Source organism: Callospermophilus lateralis, chromosome 17 (assembly GCF_048772815.1).
Source record: "Callospermophilus lateralis isolate mCalLat2 chromosome 17, mCalLat2.hap1, whole genome shotgun sequence".
Taxonomy (NCBI): Eukaryota; Metazoa; Chordata; class Mammalia; order Rodentia; family Sciuridae; genus Callospermophilus; species Callospermophilus lateralis.
The window spans coordinates 3,806,445-3,828,920 of record NC_135321.1 but is presented as its reverse complement, the minus strand read 5'-3'; the positions used below and the strand labels follow the sequence as shown (position 1 = coordinate 3,828,920).

The window sequence follows — 22,476 nt, the reverse complement described above, 5'->3', positions numbered from 1 at the left end:
TTTTTAGTTATCGGCGGATACAACATCTTTGTTTGTATGTGGTGCTGAGGATTGAACCAGGGCTGCACGCATGCCAGGCGAGCGCGCTACTGCTTGAGCCACATCCCCAGCCCCACAATTGCTTGTTAAAACAAGGCAAATGATCAATAAGAACAACAAAAAACACTCCAGTGCTCAAAAGAGGAACATATTGAAATTGAGTATCTTTACCTTGTATTTTTCAAATGTGTAATGTGCAATCTAAAATTACTAGATATTTAAGAAATAAAAAATCGAGAATCATAATCAAAAGAGAAAAATTAATGATTAGCCCAAGATGATCCAGACATTGGAAGAGCAGACAAAATTTCAAAGCAGCCATTATAACTGTTTCAAGGATACAAAGGAAAATATGCCTAAAGTAAATGAACAAATTAAAAACTCTTCTCATTTGATAAACACAAATTATAAGAAAAAACTAAATAGAATTTTGAGGAATTGTACATGTAGTATCTAAAATAAATAAATCTCTGGATGGTTTTAACAGAGGTGAAAAAATAATCAGGGAACATGGAAGATAGATCGATAGAATTTACCCAATCTGAATGTCAGAGAGAAGAGAATGAAAACACAAACAAGAACAAAACATGAAAGGACAGAGTTTCAGTGAACTTGGTATATTACCAGAAGATATATCAGTGGAAATCAAGAGACACTGAGAGAAAACGGGAAGAAATATATTTGGAAAAATAATGGTCTTTAATTTTCCAAATTTGGCAAAAGACATATATTTTCAGATTTTAACAGCTCAGAATATTATGTCTAGTTACATTATTAACTTCTGGAAAAATGACAAGTGACATATAGGGAAACACAAAGGGGAACAAAGATGTGAATTACCTTGAGTGTTCATCAGAAACAAATGGAGGCCTGAAGATACATCAATACATCTTTATTTAACAAACATCTCTGGTAGACAGCAGACGTCCAATATTTGCTTTAATTTATGTAAAAAATATAGAACAGGGTAACAATGAGTATAAAATCTGAATACAATCTTACTATGGTTTGGATATGAGATGTTTCCCCAAAGCTTTTAATGCCTGGATGTTTGGAGGTCAAGTGATGAGATTATGAGAACTGTAACATCATCAGTTCATTCTTATTCGAATGGACTGACTGGGTGGTAACTGTGGGTAGGTGGGCCTAGCTGAAGGAGGTGAGTACTGGGGGTGTGCCCTGGAAGGGTTCATCTTCTCTGATGCCCCTCTGCCCTCCTTCTCCACTTCTTGGCTGCCATGAGGGTAGCAGTGCTCCTCTACCTTGCCCTTCTGCCATGAAGTTCTGCCTCACTTTGGGCCCAGGCAATGGAGTCAGCCACCTAATGACTCAAGACTTCTGAAACCATGAGCCACTCAAAACACTCTCTCCTCTAAGTTGTTCTCCTTGGTATTTTGGTCACAATGACACAAAATGTAACAGGTTTTTAAATAAAAATAGTTTATTGTTATTTTCCATGTGACTTTTCAGCCTTTCGGCTAAGATCAAGTGTAAAAATAGTATATATTATTTTCATGATTTTGATAATTGTTTTGTGGCTAAGAGACTATCCATGTTCTTTGGACATGCCCACTGACACATTTAGGAGTAAAATGGAATAACATTTGCAATGTACTTTTGATTGATTCACTAAAACTCTGCATCAACCCATAAAGCAAGAGAGCAAAATGTGAATAATTATAGAATCTGGATGCAGGAAACTGGGGAATTCTTTGTAGCTTTCTTTCAACTTTATTCTAGCTTGAAAATATTTTTAAATGAAAAAATTATAACACTAAAAGAAGTGAGGTCAGGAACTGATTGTTCCCTAAATTCCAACTAAATATGAATGACTTTTTTTTTTTAAAGAAGGCAATTAAATCTAACATTCTTCTTGCATCATTTTTTTCTAATTAGGGAAAATACATCATTGATCACAAACTTCTGAAATGGTTCAGTTGCTCATTTTTCCTGCCGAGATGGGTCTCCTGTGAGATTTTTAGCTGGAGACAGGTAAGAACAGTGAAAAGTAATCTCAAAATGAGTTACCTGGAGATAGAACTTTTGAAGAAGAGGATCTCTTTGGAATGAGATCCTCATTCCCTACTCCTGTTATCAGTATAATTCCCTACAGTTAGCCTGGGAAGAGAGGATTCTGGTATACATTCCTGCCTGAAGAGATAGCACAACATAGGGCTTCTCAAACTCTCCTCTACATCTGAATCAGGGAAAATCTTCTTTAGTTCACGTACTAAGTAGGCTAAGTCCTTAACTTACACGAGGCTCTGGGATCACTTCCAAAAATATCGTTGACAGTTGAAGATGCTGTATGCGACTGCTCCGCCACCCAACAGGTCGCAAAGCTAACACAACTTATTAATTTACTGGCTTCAGATATGACTTGGTCATTCAGATTACTCCTAAGGTGATTCTAAAGTGCAGCAAACTTGAAAACCACTGGTGAAAAGCTACATACCTATTAAATGGCTTCCAATTAAAATCCAGATTCCAGATCTTACCAGTTAAATATTCTGGGGCAGAGGTCTGAGCCTTAGTTTTCTTGGGCATACAGGAAGAATGAGAACATCCTTGTGGTAGGGCTACTGGTAGCAAATGGTGATATATGTAAAACACTTAGCATGGTGTCTAACTCATAGTAGTCGCTCAGTATATGGCATTTATTTATTAATTTATTATCATCATTTTTTGAGGTATGATTTTGCAACAGTGTTGCCCAGGCTGGCCTCAAACTCGAGATCTTGCTGGAGTTGAGCTCCATTTTTACTAGATATGCGATGTTGGCATAGTTATTTGACTGTGAATCGCAGCTCTTTCCTGTGGATACGAGAATTCAACTAGATGACGCCCATGAAAACGTCTCTGCAAACTGCATGGAGGTAGGTTAGGGTCTGTTCCTGAATGTATTCTGATAACATCCCATTACAGTCTCTTCCCCGACGCCTACAAAAATGAAGTCAGAACCCCCGTCTTCAGTCGGACCCCAAGCTGGCCGCCGCCACCTGCGCGTCCTTGTCACGGCGCTGGCGCGCTGTGACGCTCTCCGCGGCCACGCAGACCCGGGTTTCGGGAGAGGAGGTTCTATACCTGAGGTCCACGGGCTTGAACACGGCGGGGATATGGCTACTGGACCCCGGACCAGGTCGCCTCCTCCCAGCAGGTCCTTGGACTGTAGGTCCACTCAACGAAAAAGTGCACAGGGGGCCATCGGCTCTCACCCCCACGCAGCCGCCCAGCCATCACTGGCGCTCGGCTCGAGGCCCACGGCTGCGTCCCCAGATCCGCTGCCCCCGGGTGCGGAAGAACGCGTCTCGTAGAGCCGTCAAGTCGCGAGCCTTTAACTCAGCCCGAGGCTGCGAGGCGGGCACAGGGACTCCCAGTCCTCCTGGAGTTTCCGGGGCCGCCCTCGAGGCGGAGGGATGGGGCAGGAAGGAGGCGGGATCTGCCCGGGAAGAGCCTGCTCCGCTGGGAATCCCGGTGGTCCTCCACCCAAGACACTCGTCGTGAGCCCAAACCTCATCTCCTTTATATTGACTCTTTCGGCTTCCCGTTTTCCTTCTTTCGGGGAGGGGTGGGACTTCCCGTCTCTTCTTTGAGTGACTTCCGGATAGAGCTGATGGGCTAAAAGCAAGTCGACACACGGGGGCAGTCGGCCACTCGGGGGGGAAAAAGACGGAACTCAATTTAGGTTTTACTAGAGCAGTCGAAAGATCTTGCCTTTTGGTTGTGGTGTCCGGTGTTCCAGCCACCACAGAGTCGCCCTGGGAACGGCCGGAAGTCGCTAAAAGGAGAAACAGGAAGTCCCGCCTTTTCCTCCCAGAGGGAAGACGGTGAGCCGGAGGAGTCAGTCAGAGGGGCGAGTAGGAGCGATTCCGTCGGCAAACAGGTAAGTTATTCTCTGGCGGGGCGGGGGGCCTGGAGGCGGGGACCGTCCAGCGTCAGCGCGGGGCCTGGGGGCGGTGGCTTGAGGGCCCGGGGCCGGGCGGCTGGACGCCCAGAGCCCCGTCAGGGCCCTTTGCTCTTTCTCCTCCCCCCTCCCCCCGCCTCCGCCCCTCCCTGCTGCCGTTCCCTCCCGACGCCCGCCCAGACCCACGCCCGGACACACACCCTTGCCCGCCCGCTCGTGCTCGCCACCCTGCCCGGCGCCCCGACACGTCCCTGCGCGCCCGCCTGCTGCCCCCGCAGCCTGGCCCAGAGGCGGCCTCGCGCCCTGCAGTCCGCGGGTTGGCGCGCTCGCAGGCCTGTGGGGCCGCGGGCCTCGGTTTCCCCCGCCGCGCCGGCCGTCAGCACAGGACCTGCCCGGGCACCCTTCGTGCGCCCCCTGCGCCGGCACCGGGGCGGTCCCCCCGAACGGGAAGCCGGCGCTCCAACTGCAGCGCCGCTGGGCTCCGTGTGCAGTTCCGGCGGCGGCGTCCCTGGCCGCCGGCCCGCCAGTTCCCGTGGCACCCCCGGCCCCTCGTGCCTCCGTGGTTGGCGACCCAGGTGTGGGCGGGCGGCTGCGCCTGCCGCGCTGGGCCACCCGCCCGCGGGACTGGAGCCGCCGGGTCTCTCCGCAGTCGCGTCAGGACCCCGGGCGGCCGCCCGCGCGTGCAGCGCTGGGCTGGGGTCTCCTGCTCCCGGACACCCCTGTGCCCAGGCGTGCTTGCTCTCTCTCTGCAGTTAGTCTGGAGATGGGTGGCAAAGCTGCTGACCCCTGTCGGTTGCGTTGGGTTTTGAGTGGCCCATTTATTTCATTGAGCGATTCTGGAATAGGACTTCTTGGCAGGGCTGGCAGCCATGGACACTTGTAGGATTTCTTAATTTCGTAGGTAATCATAGTGTAATGGTATACTGAATTATTACTGTACGGTCTGTGCCTATGGGACTAGATACAATATGCATCTGTTTGGAGGTGTTATATCCAGTTGGAACACTGTATAGGAAAGTGAACTAACATTGATTAAAATTATTAGAAGAGTTCAAATGCCATTTGACATACTCCGTATATTTTATGTAGCACAACAGCTTTATAAAAATTATTCCCTTTATGCAAACATTTAGATTAAATAATTTGACCAAAATTTGTGTTGGGGTTCAAATCTGCAGATACTGCTCTTTCAATTTTGTTACAAGCAAAATTATTAATTTACCGGCACAAGGCAGTGCTCTCTGGTAGTTAGTTAATGTCTTTTGGCATGACATGTATGGCAAGTGTGATGATGTCTGATAATAGTTGATACTGGTGCATTTAAAAAATGTTTATTTTGGAATATTTTGTAATTACAGAAAACTTGAAAGATAAGACAGTTGCATTGGTACCTTTGAAAGCAAAGGAAAAAGGATCCATTTCCAAAAGATTAGTTCCTGCATTATTCCAAACAGTATTCTAGGTGCTAGAGATTGTAACTTAACTTCCCTCAATGATTTTGAGATGTAGTTAAAATATAGGTATTTCAATAAATACGACTTTGTTAAGTGCTGCAATATAGATATGAAAGCACCACTGCTTAGTGAGGAATGACAAAAACTATGCAGGAATTAGTGTTTTGAGTTAGGTTTCAAGGACTAGTGTGTATTCACTTGGTTGAAGGGACATATACCCAACATTGATTCTAAATATGCTTGTTTTATTAGAAGAGAACTCTTAACTTTATTAAAATAGGTTCCTAATTTGTTTCTTCTCTCTTGTCATCTTTAAGAAAGTGGTTTGTACCAGGTGCCACGGCACACACCTGTAATCCCAGGGACGTGGGAAACTGAGACAGGAGGATTGCAAGTTCAAGGACAGTCTCAGCAACTTAGGCGCTAAGCAACTTTGTGAGACCCTGTCTCAAAAGATAAAAAAGGACTGGAGATATAGCTCAGGGGTAAAGCACTTTCGGGTTCAATACACTTTATCCAGACCCTCCCCCCAAAGTGGTTTGTTTCTGAAGATGATAAAAATTCTAGTTTATAAATCCTTGGATAAAAGAAGAGGCTGTGTAGTTCTAATTGGTACCTTGACACCCTCAGTAGTAGTTGACATTGGGTGTTTAAGCATGAAAAATGACCCTCCACTGAGAATTTTCCTTTCTTTCTAAATGATTAGTAGTGGAATTAAGTAATCCATTCAGGAAACATTTGCCTTAGGGTAAAATGAGGAAAGAGGTAGTGGGGAATATACAGCCAATGGGCATTGGCGCTACAATCCGATGTTAGTACAGTAGAAATGGACTTTGGCTGGCTTAATCAGGAAATGAACTTATTTTATCAAGGATAGTATTCTCTAATAAAACAAGCATATTTAGAATAAATGCTGGGGAGATGTCACCTCAATGGAGTGAATACAAACTAGTCCTTGAAACCTAATTCAAAACACTAATTTCTGCAGTAGCTTTCAGAATTGATGGTAGGGCTGGAGAAGTGGGTTTGACAGGATCCAAAAGAGGCTGGGTGGTTGAGACCATAGTCTAGGTCATTTTCCATAAATAGTCTGTCTGGTCAGAATTTTGCTGCTAGCAATGTTGCTTCTAGAAAACTGTCTTCATTGCTGTAATGCTGACTCTCTTGTTACTGGGAAGTCTATTAACTTCTCTTGCCTCCTTGTGTCAGGTTTTTTTTCTTTCTGGCATTTAAAGTTCTGGGTGGGAACATGAGGTTGACCAAGCCATCATAGTTCCTAGAGATTAGAGAGATGGAGCAGCTGTTCTCTGACTTATATTTCACAGAAACACATATGACAAATGAGACCAATGAAATAAAAAGGTAACTTGGTATCTAGGTAGCCCTAAAAGCAAAAAATGTTCAGCATAACCACTTAACCTAGATTTTGATTAGGGAGGAATTCCAGAAGGGGATGATATCCAAAGAATGAATAGCAACTAGTTGGGCAAAGGTATAAAGAGAGAATGCTGAGTAGAATTTCAGACAGAGTATTTCCAAGAATCAGGAGTAACATGGAACATTTTAGGAATTTAAGTTTAGGGTGTTGGATTGCAGAATATGAGAGGCTGGAGAGGCCTCTTTGAAGAATGTAGGCAGCAGAGTGGCATATGCAAATTTATCAGCTGTGATTTTTAACCAGTCTGTTTACAACTTGAGTTCATTTGAGTGGTGTAAGTCTGGAGGAGAAGGGTCTTTTAGAGGCTGTTGTGATTTATGAGACATCACAGTAATCTAGCCAAGAATAATGGCCTGTGAGGTAGAAGGAGGGACTTAATGGTGTGTATTTACAGTGTATTTGGAGAAATTTGTGAGAGAGGAAAGTGAGATGGAGGAATCAGTGTGGACACTAAAGTATCTACTTTGGATGATAGGGTAGATCCTGTTGTCCAGTTCTGAGACTGGCAGTGGTGGAAGGGGAGCAGATACTTGGGAAAATGGTTTCAGTTGAGATAATGAGTAGGCATTTATGTGGGTGAGTATGAATTCCAGAGGACCCATAACATCTCACAGTTTTCTCATAGGTTAGAGAGATTAGAGAGATGGAGTAGCTTCTTCTCTAGATTAGAGCAAGAGCCAGCTTTCGTGTTTAGAGGTTCCTTGCATAGTGTCTTGTATATAGAGGGTAGTCAGTAAATATTTGTAGAATTTAATTCACAGGAAACTGGTTTTGGGAGTGAGAGTGAGTATGGCAGAGTAGAGAGGAAGGAAAGTACATTGATGTGTATATAACATTATGTCTGTATATTATAATTGCACATATGTACACGTGTGTGCGTGCGCACCAGGTGCAGTAGGGTACACCTAGAATCCTACAACTTGTGAAGCTGATGCAAGGAGGATTGCAAGTTTGAGGCCACCTCAGCAATTTAGCAAGGCCCTATGCAACTTAGACATTATCTAAAAATAAAAAAATAAAAGGGCTGGGGATGCAGTTCAGTGGTAGAGCACCCTGGGTTCAATCCTTAATAATAAAAAAGAAGTAAAAATAAAAATAATATGTACATGTATATGCACATGCAGATGTATGTCTAGATTTTCTTGCAGCACTGGTGAGGAGTCCAGATCTGTTGTGGTGTAAAGAATCTTTTTTTGGGGGGACACTACTGGGAATTGAACTCAGGGACCCTCCACCACTGAGCCACATCCCCAGTCCTGTTTTGTACTTTATTTAGGGATAGGGTCTCACCTTTTGCTTAGTGCCTTGCTTTTGCTGAAGTTGGCTTTGAACTCCTCCTGCCTCAACCTCCTGAGCCACTGAGATTACAGGCATGGGCCACCATCCCCAGACTGTAATATCTTTTTATGGTTATTGTATAGGTAAATCATGATTATAACAGTTCTGATTATCTAGCAATTCCAACTACTTGGAATATAACCTAGAAGTAGCCCTTATAAGAGGCAGACTTCCAGTGCAAAACTTTCTATAATGAAGCTAATGGCAGTGTCAAAGTATAAAGTAATTAATTAACAGTTTCCCTCAATGAATCCATAATTTCCAAAATTTATGTCTGGAAGGGGAACCTTTTGGAGGAGAAGATGAAGGTAGACGAAATAGTCCTCAGTGCTATTTTCTTTAAGTTTTATTTTTTCCTTTTGAGCATTATTGCTTTTATATTCATATGGTTAGTTTCCATATGTGATATCCCTCTTTTAATAATTTGGTTCTCTTGAGTTAGCCTAGAAAATTGGAAATGTGTAAATACTAAGGGATAGTAGAAAGCATTAAAGATAGAATTCAATGGAAATACCAGTGGTAATGTTTTCAAGCTCTTAGTTTCTATGAACACTGTTCATAATTTCTTTTAGTCAAAAATTAAAAGCTTCCCTTTTTTTAAGTTTTCCTATGTCTGATGTAGTCTATTTAATAGGGTAATATAAATATGTCGTAGGGAAATATAAATATGTTGCCATCATAAAGCTTATAGTCTTATTCGGAAACAAAGATTGTTGGGATGTTTAAAATCTCATCAGGCCTTGGCACCATTATGTACCCATAGTACATGTTAAATAACTATAAGTCGAGATGAATTAAAAAGAATACAGGGGGAAAATACAATAGGTTGTTTATCTAGAGAGATTTTTGTGGTGTAGAGAAAGTTACTGTGTTCTTCAGTCTATTCTTTTTTAGGCTATTAATGAACAATTATAATTTATTACAGTTTAATCCTTATTTTCAATTACTAAGTTTTTCTTAAGCATGATTATTGGAGGAATTGGACAGTTTTATGTTAGACTTAACCCTATGCCTGTTGTCTTTCATCTGAAATATTTTTAAAACATATTTTTTTTGGTGTCAGTGGAGCTTTATTTTATTTAGAATCAAACCTAATGCCTCACACATGCTGGGAAAACATACTACCAATGAGCCACAAACCCAGTCCTTGAAATACCTTTTTAAAACATTTTACTTTTAAAGAATTTTAGAATTAAAAACAAAACAAAACAAAAACAGTAGTAGTCCAGATGAGTTCCTGTGTTTCTTTCATCCAGTTTCCCCCTTTGCTAAGATTTCATGTATCTAGAAAGCAATTATGGAGACCACACAATTGGTATAGTTCAACTCAGGATTTTTTTTTTTCCCATTTCATCAGTTGTCCTACTGATATTCTTTTTCTGGTTCAAAATGTAGTTCAGGATCTTACTTTGTGTTTAATTATCATGTTATCTTAGTCTTCCAATCTGTGATAGTTAATTTTAATTTTTATTTTTTCATGACCTTGATTCTTTTGAAGAGTTCTGGCCAATTATTTTGTAGACTGTCCTTCAATTTGGATTTGTCTGGTGTTCTTTCATGATTAAATTGAGGGTTAAGCTCTTTTGACAAGAACACCACAGAGGTGAAGTCATGCCCTTAGTGCATCATATGAGGAGCTACGTGACATAGATGTGTTGTCTTATTGGTTAATATGACTTTCACATTTTGGTTGAGAAGGTGTCTGTCAGGTTTTCATGTCTAAGATTAAAAACTTTCCCTTTGTAATTCATGACCAACCTTTTGTGGTTTGGGTGGAAAAGTTTAAAAGAAATGAATATATGTTATAATGTTTGAATCTGACCCTCTAAGATACTCCTTATCTTGAGAAGCTTTGTTAGAACCAAACATTGTCAGGGAAAGGTAAAGATACAGGCTGTTGGAAGGAACTTGTGCTTAATATAAATTAGTCTTGAATTGGCAGCTGTGAAAACTGTCCCAATTCTGTTGCTGTGGTTCTGTGATCTGTCTCATGACTCTTCCAGTGCAAAACTTTCTGTAAAATGTGTTCTACCTTCCTTCCTTCTGTGGGGAGTTGAGCCCTGGCTCTTTCACATGATAGGAAAGCTCTCTACCATTGAGGTACACTCACAGATCCTTGTGCTGAATTTAATAAAAGTTGTCCCTAGAGCATTGAATGAGATTTTGGGGCCCATTTCATGAATTCCTCCTGGAGTAGGGTGGAGATCATTATGTAATTTGCAAATAACCTTTCAAATTTTCATTTTGAAAATTTCCAATTTTTTTTCTGCCTCAGTGAGAGCAGAATAAACCCAATAAAGTAATGGTTAACACTGAATCAGTATTTCACTGGTGTTCTTTTTGTGTCCTCCCTAAATTATAATTGGATGTGGTGTGTGTGTGTGTGTGTGTGTGTGTGTGTGTATGTATGTATGTGTGTATACACATACACACTTTTTTATCAAATAGGACCTTCCCAAGCATGGGATACATTTTAAATTCACATGACTCAACAAAGGCAGGTCAATTAAAGTCTTTATTTAGAAGCCAAAACTATGAAATATTTAGAAGTCAATCCAGAAAGATAGTTATATGACTCTGGCAGATAAGAGGTTCTTAAACTGATCATAGAAAGTGCATATCACAGGGGAAGAAATTCATATGTTTGACAATATTAACAGTGACAACTTATGTTCATTAGGAAAACCATCAAGAGAATGATTAGGTCATAAGGGAGAATAAATATTTCGGTACATATTACTGATAAAAGGTTAGTATCCAGAAGGGTAAGTAACTCCCGATTAATAAGAACAGAAAAAGGTACAAATCACCCAAATAGGCATCTCACAGAAGAGGAAACCTTAATGTAAAGATGCTTTACTTCATTAGTAATTAGGGAAATGCGTTAGTAATTAGGGAAATTAAGCCAAAAGTGTGTAGTTTATACATATTAAGTCAGCAACAATGTAAAAAGTCTGACAGTGTTGTTGGGAGGATAGGAAATAACAAATGCTTGTGTTTTAACTGGTGGGAGTATAAATTGATGCAGTAACTTTGGAATTATCTAATATTGAGGTGCACGTACTCCAGCTCATTCGTATACTTAGTCTTTATCTTAGTGCTGTGGTTCTGAATTGTTTCCCAGCTTCACTTGGAAACTTGTTCAAAATACAGATGTTTTGGGTCCCGCTCTTGACCTGTTGAATTAGCACCTTTGAGACTGTTCCAGGTTTCTTGTCTTACCAAGTCCTTGAAGAGACTTGATGCTAAAATTTGAAAACCACTGTTTTCATGTGCTTGAGTGCTTAGAGACATGTGCAAGGATGCTCATAGTCACAGTTTGCAAAAGTAAAGATTGGAAGCAATCTTCATTGTAGAAGGATGGATAAATACATGGTATTATATTCATGTAGAAAAGTATTATACAATACTTTCAGAGTATATTATACAGGGGGAATGCAGTTAGCTGTTTGCATCACTGAGTATAATAAACAATTGGAACATAATCTTGAAGAAAAAAAATTACAATGGGTTGAGGTTGTCACTCAGTGGTAGAGTGTTTGCCTAGCATGTGTGAGGCACTAGGTTTGATTCTCAGCACCACATATAAATTAATAAAAATAAATAAGGGTCCATTAGCAACTAAAAATATTGAAAAAAATTACATGTGTAAGATTACATATAGTTTTTCTTTTTTAAAAAAAGTTAGAAACACATAAAACAATTGCATATTGTTAGGAATACAGATAGGGTAAAATAATGAAGAAAAGCATGTAGGTTACAAACTGGATTCAGGTTAGTAGGTAACAGAAGAGGTAAGGTGGTAAGGAGGGGAAGTCGTAGGGGGTGACTCAGGTAATACTAATTAAACTGCAATCTCAAGATCTTGTTAATGTTATGCATTAAAATTATTTTTGTATTTGTAAATATTTAAAAATGTTTTTATTTTGCAAAGTCTCTTTATATAGGGACTGTTCAGTTTGTATGAGAAAAGTGTGATGAGGTGAGGACAAGATCTTTGAGAAGTCTGATAAAACTTACTCTTATGAGTACTGCCAGGACATCTGGTTTTGATGATAATGATGGTTAATACCTACCAAGCAGTGCCTGTGTGCTAGGCACAGGTGTGAGTGCATTACATGCTGAGTTTGTGTGCCATGAAATAAGTGAGAATTATATCCTGCAGTGGATCCTGAAGAAGCAGGCACTGTTACTATCCTGCCTTAGAGAAGAGGCAGCTTGGCCATGAGCACAGATCCAGGCGGATAGGCTTCTGACTTTTCATCTCTGTCATACATGATCAGAAAAGGAAGATAAGCATAGAGAGTAAGAAAGAAAAAGAAGTCAAGAAAGGAATGGGAGTGTAGAGAAAGCCTGGTAAAGTGTATATTTATCCTTTTTTCAAAGTTAACTTTATCATATTTTGTTTTTTAACTAAAATGGATGACTTTATCATTTTAGCAGATGATGGGCCTCTAAAGTCTGCCAGTTCATTAGGAAGTTGTATCATGTGACAGTGCTTGAGAAATCATACTTCTTTGCTTACTCATTTTGTTGCTAAAAACAGCCACTTTTAGGAAACCAGCATTTACACATTTTTTCTTAGCCTTTGATAACATTGTTTTCCTTTGTCATATTTTCTAGTATTATTGGGGGTGTCTCTCTCTCTCTCTCTCTCTCACTCACTCACTCACTCACAGGATTTGTCCTGTGGGACCTCCTGTACTAGGCAAGAGCTCTAACACTGAATTATACCCTTAGCCCTTTTTATTTTATTTTGAGGCAGGGTCTCACTAAGTTGCCTTGTTTGTACTTGAACTTGGGATTCCCTTGTCTCAGCCTTTGTAGTAGCTGGGATTATAGTGTTGCCTCATCATGCCACAGAAGAGTTTGCTTACACTGGAGACTTTCTCTTAAGCTGCTTATCATGTGTCACAATCACCTCTTGAAATTAACAAATGCTGAAAAAATAAAAATATATTTCTAGAAGTCCTATGTCAAATTAATGTCCTATGGAAGCAGATAACACTTTATTTTTGTATGATATTCAGAGTGCTAAAATTGCCTAAACACCACGAGAACTGTCAAGGTTTGTAATTATGAAATGTCATACTATCTGGCACAAGAAGTTGACAGCTCATGAGAGTCCTTCCATTGTAGGAATGTCTGCATTTACGACACATGTGTTGATGGTAGGAGATCCCTTATAGGCAAATATGGAACATTGACTTCTTACAACAGATTTCAGGTACTTCAGCTCTTCTAGTTTTAACTACATTTTGTTGAAGCTAGATAATCTCAGCCTTAATTCTAAACACTTTGTAATATGTTTGTTCATACCTTTATTTTCTTAAATAATTCTTCTATGCTGTGCTTTTTCTTATATGAAAAAATTTTTAAATAAAGACAAGGTAGTAAAAAACCTGATAGGGAGAAGACATTGTTTCACACAGTTGGAGTAATACTAGTGTGATTCATCAAATGTAACCAAAGTACACATATGCTTTTCAGTTATTAAATATAATGGGAACTCTGTGTTTTAAATGCAAAGGAAGCAGCAATCTACTTCTTTGGAAGTATACTATTGTGATTTCTTCTGATTATTAATTATGGATCAGAATTTGATATATAATTATTGGGTCAGTTATTATAGAAGGAGAAATATCAGTTATTGGAATACATGATAATTTCAAATATAATTATAAAACTGAAAGAATTTAAAATAAGGTGGCAATGTACTTTAAAAAACAGCTTAGAAAATTTAGGTCATTGAAGGGAAGGGAGTAGAATTTATAGTCGTCCAAAAACATCAAATGGTTTTCATTAAGAATCTTAAGGGTACAAAATCTAATTTTCTTTATGGGTAATATTTTTAATATTTCACCATTAATGCCACATAATTTCAAAATGGTAGAACAGTCACAGTAATTTTGTGTGTCAAATTTGAATGCAGTCAAATGTCCATGGAATCTCTGTGTGATAGTATTTCTTATCATTCCGGATTCAGCCCTCAAATTCCCCCTACCCGGGCTGGGGATGTGGCTCAAGTGGTAGCGCGTTCGCCTGGCATGCGTGCGGCCCGGGTTCAATCCTCAGCACCACGTACAAACAAAGATGTTGTGTCTGCCAAGTACTAAAAAAAAATAAATGTTAAAAAATTCTCTCTCTCTCTCCCTCTTTAAAAAAAAAAAAAATTCCCCCTACCCCAAACACTCCTCTCTTTTTGCCCTTCCTTCCATTGCTGTAGGTCTAGTAAATAATACATTAAGTGTGCATTTTTTGAATGGTTTGGAGGAACTTTAATCTAGTGGTTCCCAAATTTGGCTTATGATAATTGCTCATGGAACTCTAAAAGTACAGATTTTTGTCCCTGTGCCAGACTTTTTTTTCATCAGAATCTCTCCATAGCTAAGAGCTATAGATTCACATTTTTTTAATTAGCTAAATTTGTAAAGGATTGGTTTTATCTATGTCAAAAAACAACATCACAACACATTCAGTGATGTATCTAATTGGATTTTATTTGTGCCTCGTGAATTAGGGCAGTCTTCATTCTATAACATAGAGTGAGAGCTGCCACCGGCAGTAGTAGAGCAGCGGTCTTTGAAGGTGGGATCAAGGAAACAGAAGAATAGGAAAAAAACTAGTAAGCATAAGTTTACTTCACATATTATATCCTGCAGTGGATCCTGCAGTAGCAGGCATTGTTAAAGCAGAGGAGACTTCTTTATGCTTATTCAGGTAGACTGTAACCTTCTGTTTTTAGGAAAAATGGGTCTGTTTTGAGATTTCTCTGCTTCCTTAAAATTTCAGTTCCTTGATGTGCTATTTAGCATGAGTGACTCCATTTTGGTTTGATGTGTGAGGATATTAGTCTTATTACATTGGTTCCAGCTACATTATCCAAATCTAAAAGGAAGGATTATGAATACGTAGAAAGTTAGTAGTATACAGTTTTCTCTCACAACATATAAAATTTCTCGAATTCTTCAGAATATAGAAGAGTAATATTATAGATAGGACATTTTAGTAAATTGTATTGTATCCTCAGAAATATAATATGAAGGTGCCATATTAAATGACAACTTGCGATGTTGCCTGTGAAATGTTATCAGCAATGGCGAAGTGATTGATTCTCAGAACACTTTTGTTTAATAATGGACTTAGAGCTGAGAATTTTTAATTTTTTTGGATTACTTGGAGCTTGTATAATTTAGAAATTAGTAAATGAACCAGTTATAGTGTAATGCAGTTTCCAAACTTCATTTTTTTTTGCCTATTCCTTCATTGGTTTTACTGTACTTTATAAACTTGCCCTTGTTATAAGAAAGTAATAATACATGTGTAGTCATACGTTGATGTATTATTTTTAGTAATACATATTTGAATAATACATAATTATTTAAAATGCCTTACTCATGGTACAAACTTTGAGGTGCTGCTGGAGGTGTTTCTGTTACATTCTGGGAAACACTGTTCACATGATGAATGCTATTTTTTAAGTATCTTCACTGCTTAATCCATAAAATTCTAATATAACTACCTGGGAACTAGCAGACATACTGTCTAATGGGGCATTGGGTATAGCCTTTTCCTGTAGCAATGGTTAGGATTCTGTTTGGTTAATGTGTACATCAGTTGTTGAGGGAAAGCAAAATCAGCATATCTATAAAATTTATAAGCAATGTTAATCATGATCTTCTAAAGCTAGTATTGGGCTTCAAGAAATGGTAATGAGGGGCTGGGGTTGTAGCTCAGTGGCAGAGCATTTGCCTAGCATGTGTGAGGCACTGGGTTGGATCCTTAGTACCGCATAAAAATAAAATAAATAAAAAATAAAATAATTAAAAATATATAGCTTTTTAAAAAAGAAATGCTAATGAATGTGAATTTCACTGAAACCAAAATGAAATTCTTGGAAGAAATTGATGCTGTTGGTAGAAAAAGAGCTTGATGATAATCCCTGGAGGAAGAAGATAGCATGAGTTTGGAGGGCCCATAAAGCACTGCTATATTACTGATTTAAATTCCATCTCTATCTTCAAATTTTCCTTATGAATTCTCCCGAATTCCATTTTTCTGCTTTACACTAAATATCTGTTAATGATTTTTACATCCCACTCTCTCAACTGTTACAAATAAGAAAAGGGTAATCTCCAAACTTTACTTAACTAACCTTATTTTGTCACTAGTTTAAATGCTTTTATTTTACCTCATCTAAAAATTACAAAACTAAAGTTATCTAAAATTTTACCACCTTTTCTTTTACCATCTCTCCTGTTCTTATTTATCCTGCCTGCTGGGTGTTAATGAATTAAAAAACTATAAGATAAAATATGGATAAAGGCATTCAGGAGACGATACAGGACTAAATATGAGTCAACTCCAAACTTCTAAGTTTCAGTGTACTTAGTGTCTGCGGTATATAATATTCTTCAACAAAATTCTGGAATATCTAAATAAGTAGCATTCTTTTTAGCCGAAAACAGATGTTTTGAAAAATATTTAATGTATTAATTTGTAGCAATAACTGTTGTGTGGAGTAAGTCCAGAAATTTTTTTGTAATTTTTATTTTTTAGTTGTAGTTGGACACAATACCTTTATTTTATTTATTTATTTTTTATGTGGTGCTGGGGATTAAACCCAGTGCCTAGCACATACTTGGCGAGCACGCTACTGCTGAGCCACAATCCCTGCCCTAAACTTTTGTCATTTTTATGAAGCTTTATATTCCTGTGACCTTTCTGACAATTCCTCAAGATGTTGTGGAGGTCTTTTTAAGCTATATGAACGAAAAACATCCCCAACTTTCCTCCCCTTTTAAAATTTGGAAATAGTTTTAAATTTATTGTAAAATGTAAAGTAAAGCTAGAAAACTTTTCTAGAATACTTGCATAAATTATTATGAGTCATCTATTGTTGTCATTTGGTTCTCTTTTTATTTCATTTCATTTTTTGTGGTGGTGGTGATCAAACTCATGGCTTTGGTGTATAAGCAAGTGCCCTATCACTGATCTGCACCCCAGCCTTAACCTATTCGTTTTATCTTTTTCTCTGACTCTTTCTCATGTACACTCTATATACACATCTGCATGTACACCACAGTATACACACTTTACTTTTCTTCCTGCACCAGTTGAGAGCAAGTTAAATACCTTGTGACCCTTAACCCATGAATACTTGGTTGTTATCTTCTAAGAACAGAGACACCATCTTATATAATCAAACTACTGTTATCAATTTTGTAAATTTACCTTAGTTCTTCTTGCCAGTTATCCTGTCCTAAGTGCATTTTCCCTGCCAGCAGGACTTGTCAGAAAATAGGTGTTACATTTAGTGTGCATGCCTCTTCAGCTTCCTTTAAGCTGGAACATTCCCATAGCCTTTCTTTGTCTTTTATGGCATTGACATTTTTGAAAAATGCAGTCCTCCTTGCCATTTTTTTTCCCTCAACTAAAACAATCCTCCTGGTGTATCTGCTATGTCTTCTTGATTAGGTGGAAGTTTTGTATTCTTGTCTGCAATGATTCATGGTGATGTGATGTGAGTGATGTGCTTTATGAGTGTCACATCTGGGGGCACACCATGTACATGGGACCTTCTTTGAGGATGTTGAGTTTGATCACCCAGGCAAGATATTGCCAATCTACCCAGTGCCCAATTCTTCATCATTTGTTTTTCTTCTCTTGAACTACTAAGTGGTTTGTGGGAAGATGATTTAACATCATACCTTCTTCTGCTCCATATCAAAAATATCCCTTCAGATTTAGCGTCCATTGAATGTTATCGCCAACATGATTTTCTGTCTCCAATACTCCCTCAATACTTTCCAGTTGGCCTTGCATTCTACCATAAACAGAGCAATTCCTTTGCCCTCTTCTCCCTTTTTTTCTCTCTCCTGCCTATTTATTCCACCTAGCAGTCTAAATGCACTTATTCACTCCTACATTTTAATGGCACCGCATTTTTTGATGCTCAAGGTGACTCCTGTGTCTTCAAGATATCATTTTCTTCTTCTTCTTCTTTTTTTTTTTAAATTTTTTTGCTACCTTTTTACATAAGATGCTCCAGCCTCATGTATCTGCCTTGCCTGTCCTAGAACTGGCCATTTCTTCAGAAGCCCAGTTTTTTGTTTTTTGTTTTTTAGTGGGCAGTAATATTAAAGGCCAAGGTTTGGGTGCTGGATATGCTCGGTGTCACTGACCCTCTTTCTTCCAGCCCCTAGCCACCTTCTCCAATTCTTGTATATTTAACATGAGGTCCAGTGAGTCACAGGTAGCTCTCTTGGCAGCTGGTGTTTGACCAAAATTAGACCTCAGACATCTCTGGTTTAATTACACGTCACCCCTGTTTTTCCTTTTATTTTGTGGTGCTTCAGTTCTAAGTTTTGTCCATGTACCACGATTGTTAAGTGTGTTTCCATCTTCCCCTTTTCTCATTAGGAGTAGTCCTTTCCCATTGCTTCAACAATGTGAAGAGACCTTTTTTAAAGCTTTCCACTCAGTCACATCCTCCCCTAAAGTAATGTATTTTGGAAAGTTATAGGAAAGTTCCAGTAAGAGGAGGAAAAAATTACCTATAATTTAACAACCCAGAGGGGAGAAAAAAGTACTAGCTTTATTTTATATAGGTGAACTTGAGTACAACTATATTCATTTAAACAATTTAATACTGAAGTTTTTCTCTTTTCTAAATATACTTTCTTAACACCCAGATCTTCTGTACCTAATAATTTATATTCCAAATGTCTAGAGGCCTGATCGTTTTATATGGTGTGTTAGCTTATTGACATTTGGAATTATAGTGTTTTCCAGATTTCTTCCAAAATTAGTAGTTTTAGTCTTTTTTCCCCTGCAGTTCTTTGATTAGTGATTGTATTCCATCTTTTCATGTGGACCTGATAAATCTGTCTCAACAAGAACAGTGTGGAATATGTCTTTGCCTTTTCTCAGTTATCTTGCTCCCAGATACAAATTTTGAAATTACCTTTTCCTGCTGTAATGAAAAGCAAATCCACTACTAGGAGTACTGCTTTTTACTCTTTCAGTGTTCAGCAACTCCTTAACATCAGAGATTTTCTCAATGGATTTATGAGTCTTAGTCTTTTTCTTCTTGCTTTTACAAAGAAGCTATGGCTCTGCAAAGTATTATGAGTCATCTATTGTATCTGCAGGGCCTGCAGCTTGTTACCTGTGTAGTTGGGGTGAAAGCAGAGACCTCACTATTTGTAGCTTAATGTTCTTTTTTTCACTAGGGTTTAGAATTTTCAGTGTGAAAACACTTTGTGTTTCTTTAATTTTTTAAAAAATATTTATTTTTAAAATTTTAAGTGGATACAATATATTTTACATTTATGTGGTGCTGAGGATTGAACTTAGTGCCTCAAGCATGCTAGGTGAGAACTCTACCGCTGAGTCACAACCCCAGCCCCCTGTTTCTTTAATTTTATACTCCTAATTCTTTTTGCTTTTATTACTATTGTAAGTGCTATATTTTCATGCCTTTTGAAGAAGAGGAGGGGGAGGAGAAGGAGGAGGAGGAGGAAGAGAAGAAGAAGAAGAAGAGGAGGAGGAGGAGGAGAAAATTTAAGGAATATAGACTACCTTATGGAATGCTTTTTTATAGCTGCATTATAAATTCTTGAAAATAAGAGTTCTAATGGAAACGCTTAATGAGAAAGGAGGGGTTCTATCACATGTAACCTCCCTCCCCACTTTTTTTTTTTTTTTTTTTTTTTAGTGAATAGACCATTTAAATTAAATAAAGGATATAAATTCTGTTGTTTCAGTTTTAATATTTCATGACTGATTTTATAGATGAAATTATATTTTACAACAAATAGAAAGAAGAATTTATACAGCCTGTTCTATTTGATGTGAAACAGCAAATCCCATTTCTCTGTAGCTGTAAAGAAAATTCATTATAATGTCTTTAGTTGTGGGAGATGGTTTCATTGTGATTAGTTATATTGATAATAAAACAACCTTTTTCAAATGGCATAAGATAAAAGGTGTCCTGTTTGCTTCTAATGACATTGAATTTTTTCATTTTTACTTACAGAATCTTTATTTCTTTCTCTTATCCTCTTTATTCCTGTTACAATAAGAATTTTTTTTTTCTTAAAAAATTAGATGGAAACACTACCAAAGCCTTGATTTTTGAAATAGTTTTTGAAAGGCAATATTAAATTTAACTTTTTGTGTAAAATCTTTCTTACTATGAAAGCTGTTTGTCAGAGATAATTGATATAAGGTGGTCGGTCATAAAATTAACATTTTAATGTATTTGGAAAATAGTACTTGAAGTATATCAAGGCTTTTATAAGAGAAATTGCCAATTATGATGGCTGAGCTAATTTTTACAGTTTATTTAGTTTTGCCATGTGAGTTGTTTCATATTACTGTTAATGAGTTTTCACAAATAGTGCTGGGAAAGTGGGAAAATTTGATAATAAAAGCGATGATGATCTACTTTCTTTGTTTTGTCATTGGTCTGGTCCCTGTCAGTATGGTGTTTTAATGTCTGTTTTAGCGCTCATTTAAACACTAAGTAAATATTTATATTTTAAACTTTTAGGCAAAATTGAATTGCATATTTGAAGTATAACATAGGTATCCTCTTGAATAGAAACAGCGCTCCCTTCTGACTCAGTGAGATTTTACTTTTACGACATGGGCTTGGGAGTAACAGCTAGCCTGCTTGTCTACAAATGCCTTATACTTTGGCTGGAGAAGGCTCTGTAATGGGATCAAGCTAGACTTGTCATGAAAGTGTTTTTGAGGTTGGACTTATTCAGTTCCACATCCTGAGCCTGAGGCCCCTGAATCTTCTGAGTTTCAGTGCCTCTCACTAGATGAAGGTAAGTTGTGTAGTGTAAGTAACTTACGGACTATGACCCGTTTGGCCCTGATGATTGACTCTGCCTGTGTCCGCTGCATGGGCTGCCTCTTCAGGTTTGGGCATACTAGAATAGCACGCTGCAAAATTTCTGCTCATCACTGGGAAGGAACCCATGTCTGCTGATAACTCAGAAGCAAGCCCATTGCTCAGGAATGCTTTCATCCAAAAGGAGCAGGTTTCTCAGCAAATGTTAAGATATTTAAAATCTAAATTTAAAACTTGCTCTACCTCATCTTCTTTATAGGTAGCTCTTTAATAACTTGATTTTTTTCTTTCCATTTTCATCATAAGCTGTATCAGATATGTATTTGATAGTAGGAGAAATGTTAATGTCATTTTATTACAACTTATTTCAAAGTTCATGAAAATTATGCCCCATAACATGTTTCACAGGACCTGTATTATTCAGTTAACATTTCTTGACCTCCTCCTGTGTGCCTCAAGTGCTGTTGTGTGTATAGAAGCTTCTTGATAAGGGTGGGGGCAGATAGGAAGGAAAATGTATGTAAGTATATGTATAGGAGGCATGAACTTGAACACTGTTTTTAACAAGATGGAAAGTAGAGAAGAGCATTTTCTATTCTTGCATTAACACATTATGTCAAAATGCAGTGATTAAAAGTGATAAAACACATGCACAAATCCTGCAGTTTTTGTGCATTAGGAATTTGGGAATGGGCTTACCTTGGTGGTTCTGGTGCCAGTCAGAAATGTGGAGGGACTACTGTCATCTGAAGGAGCATTAGGGCTAGAGGGTCTGCCACTCATATGGCTCACTCCCTGACTGTTGTGGGAAGCCTCCATTTCCTCAGCAGCTCTGGGGCAGAGGCCTTAGACCTTGCATTGTGGTTCCTACAGGTGTCTTCTCTTCACTGTAATGGTTTTTCCTGGAAGGAGTGATTCTAGAGGGAAGGCAATCAAGAAATGTGTGCCTCTTAGAACTTAGTATTCAGGTGGAATTCTCACTTCCACTGTTTTTTGTCCCTTTTAAGCAGATCACTAAGTCTAACCTATGCTTAAGAGGAAGGGGATTAGGCTCCCCACCCTTTGAAGGGAGTATCAAAGAATCTGCAGACTCATTTACAACCACAATAGCCACTTTTCTGGGTAGTTCTTTTTAATAACTTTACAAACTTATAATTGAGGAAATGTGTTGTAGCCTGTTCTCAGGATAGCGAGGAGGTGGTTTTACTGGACTCATGTGTTCATGGACATGTCCCATTGTGGATAAGCCAACACTCTAGTGCCCATCTATTTGTTGAAAATGGTCCCTGGTCTTTTCTAGTAAATGTATTTTTAGTGTGTTAAATATGCTTTTCAGGATTATTTGTTCAACTTGCAATTGTATACATCTTTATGGGAGAGTAATCTTTTCCTTATGGGATCCGAGATTGTTTTGTGAACCCTGTTACAAATTGATACA

General features: G+C 38.5%; 1 protein-coding gene across 2 annotated transcripts in view; it reads left to right on the top strand.

Moving 5' to 3' along the window:
- The first annotated feature begins 3,662 nt into the window (after positions 1-3,662).
- Positions 3,663-22,476, top strand: part of Znf407 (zinc finger protein 407) — a 428,793-nt gene continuing 409,979 nt past the window's right edge. For both annotated transcript variants that reach the window (XM_076836548.1, XM_076836549.1), the window contains exon 1: positions 3,663-3,922. The gene's annotated coding sequence lies outside the window, so the exon portion shown is untranslated. The remainder of the gene's footprint in view (positions 3,923-22,476) is intronic.